The sequence below is a fragment of the Palaemon carinicauda genome, chromosome 27 (assembly GCF_036898095.1).
Source record: "Palaemon carinicauda isolate YSFRI2023 chromosome 27, ASM3689809v2, whole genome shotgun sequence".
NCBI classification, from domain to species: Eukaryota; Metazoa; Arthropoda; class Malacostraca; order Decapoda; family Palaemonidae; genus Palaemon; species Palaemon carinicauda.
The window spans coordinates 53168594-53171093 of record NC_090751.1 but is presented as its reverse complement, the minus strand read 5'-3'; the positions used below and the strand labels follow the sequence as shown (position 1 = coordinate 53171093).

The following is a 2500-nucleotide window of genomic DNA, read 5'->3' as shown; positions in this document are numbered from 1 at the left end:
GTGTGTATCTTACTTAGTTCACGAGTAATGAACTCCAAGGTTACCCATCGCAAAATATTAAGCATGGAATACAGAGGAGCCTTATTTAGCCTTCTTGGTTTATTAAAAGTGAAGTGTAATGGCAAAATGCCTTAAATATTTGCGTTAATTTATGGGAAAGTAAACTTTTTGAAATGTAAATAGGGGAATATGGATTATTGTACATTAGAAAAAGTTAAAATCCAAGGTCAACGTAAATGAGTCTTGTCATTTTAAAATTGATGAAACATTTGCTAAACTGATGCTGTATGACGATATTGATGGTTGCATCACAAGATAGATTCAATTACATGCAGATAATGAAAGCTCCTTGTGTACGTGCATAGTATTTAATTAAGGTCTATATAGATAATTATTTGACCGTGCTTGGTTAATCGGATTAACATGGTGTGGATACATTACTGAAAGTGCGAGGATGATTATGCTAGAAAAATAAGTTTCTTGAACAGATTTTGTTTTATGCTTGGTTGAGATTATTTAAGGTCTAAAATAAATCAAATCAGAAATCAAATTCAACAAAGAGAGAGTAGCTCTTTTCATACTTCAAGATTTACCAAGGTATTAAAAAGTACACGAGACGGGATTTATTGAGGAAAGAAAGGCTCATGACAGTCGAGAGTTAGTGAGGAAGGGTGGGTCACATGAGATGGATTAAACGAGGAAAAAAAAAGCTACAAGTGACTGTTTTCTTAGTTTATAAGGAAGGACGCTGTCTTTAAGATAGTTGGAAAGGATTTGTTTAGGTTTAATAAGGAGATAATAGTTACACGAGCCAACTTACCGACGTAACGGCGAGGTCGTTATGTCAGAGTATAGTCAGTTGATTGACAGTCGCGATGAAAACCCAGTGATGAGTTTTTGTACGTGTTCTTTAAGGGCATCTTTTTTATTCTATAAGAGTTGGCTGCTTTTATTCTTGTTACTGACCATACCCACGATTGCTCAAGTTCAATAAGAAAAGGTTACCTGTCTTTTCTCATATATTGGTAGAGGGAGGTGTGCAGGCTAGAGTTGCATTTTCTCTCTTGCAGTATTTTAAATTTGATCTGATCCTGTGATAAATTCATGAACGAAAGATGGATCTCTCTCTCTCTCTCTCTCTCTCTCTCTCTCTCTCTCTCTCTCTCTCTCTCTCTCTCTCTCGCAGTTCCTGTCAAACGGGTTGTATTTGTTTTATTCTTGATCTCCTTTTATAAAAGAATTGAAAAATTACTGTAATTATATTTAGGGATATTTTCAGTTCATTCTAAAGGTACGAATTGATAACCTAGATATTTTTCTGTGTCTCTGGTAAGACGAAAAGAGATCGATACGACATGCAATGCTGACTACATTCTTTGCTGCGACGCCATTGGTTTAGCACTGGTTTCAGTTTCTGTATTCATGGGATATTTCGAGCAATGTGCCAAATAGGAAACTCATACTTCAACATACAAGTAAATTTATTTCTTAAAAGAAGAAGATTTTTTTTTTTGTTAGCAAGGAATAGGAAATTGTATCAGGTGTGATAAAAGTTTGGGTGCCCGAGGGTACATATCAGCTTCAATTGATAATTGGTAATTATCTTTATCATTGTTAATCGAAATCAGAAGATGAATTGGAGAGAGAAAACACATCACGATATTAGTTTCTTCGTCACTTACAAACAGAAGATGGACATATTTCCGAAAAGGTGTTGCAATCGTAAAGTACAAAATAAAGGAACCTTTCTTATAGGTTCTCCAACCTGGGTGGTTTTATGAAACACATCATTGTTTCTATTTGATCTCTTAATTACACGCGTGTGTTAGTATGGAAAAAGGAGGATATTTAAGAAAAAGTGGTTGGCATATCTTGTTGAACAGGGCTGAAAACATCCATCAAGTGACACCTTTCAGATCATTGAATTTTGTCGCCATGGAAACCATCTCTCCTGTCATCATTTCAATTGTCCGACGTCTCTGCACCAGGGATTCACTAGTAAAACTTTTTACAAAGAATAACAATTCTTTTATTGATAAGAGTTAACTTCTTCAATGTTGAGGAAGATGGGAGGTATCGTGTTGTTATTTAAGTGTTCCTGTTGATTTTATTATAGGGGTTAATCTTAAGATTGTTTTTCTTTGGTTGTCCTAGAGGGTCTTCAGTTTATATAATCTCGTTTCAAACCAGTCCTCATATCGTAAGTTATGTTTAGGAGTTCCTCTTTTTTTTCAGATTCGTGAATTGTTAATTGTTGGTTGAATAACTATGATTATCAGTTATCAATTATACCAAGTAAAAGGGGAACATTGCTTTATTAATGTTATCAGAAGTTTTTTATATTTTCTATATTATAGTTTTTCCTACTTGTAAAGTATTTAATTGATTAAATTGCCGGATTCTTCTTTTAACTTTCAATATTATAAGAGCCTTTTATGAATACTTGAATTTTCATTTGTTAATTTAATATTTTATTTTTCAGATGGGGTTCCATCTTCAG

At 33.8% G+C, this 2500-nt stretch overlaps 1 long non-coding RNA gene across 1 annotated transcript in view; it reads left to right on the top strand.

The window, feature by feature from the left end:
- Window positions 1–2500, top strand: part of LOC137621194 (uncharacterized) — an 833937-nt gene that overhangs the window by 831427 nt on the left and 10 nt on the right. Inside the window, exon 5 of the long non-coding RNA XR_011040171.1 lies at window positions 2483–2500. This exon is cut by the window's right edge and continues 10 nt beyond it. This is a non-coding gene — a long non-coding RNA (uncharacterized lncRNA). The remainder of the gene's footprint in view (window positions 1–2482) is intronic.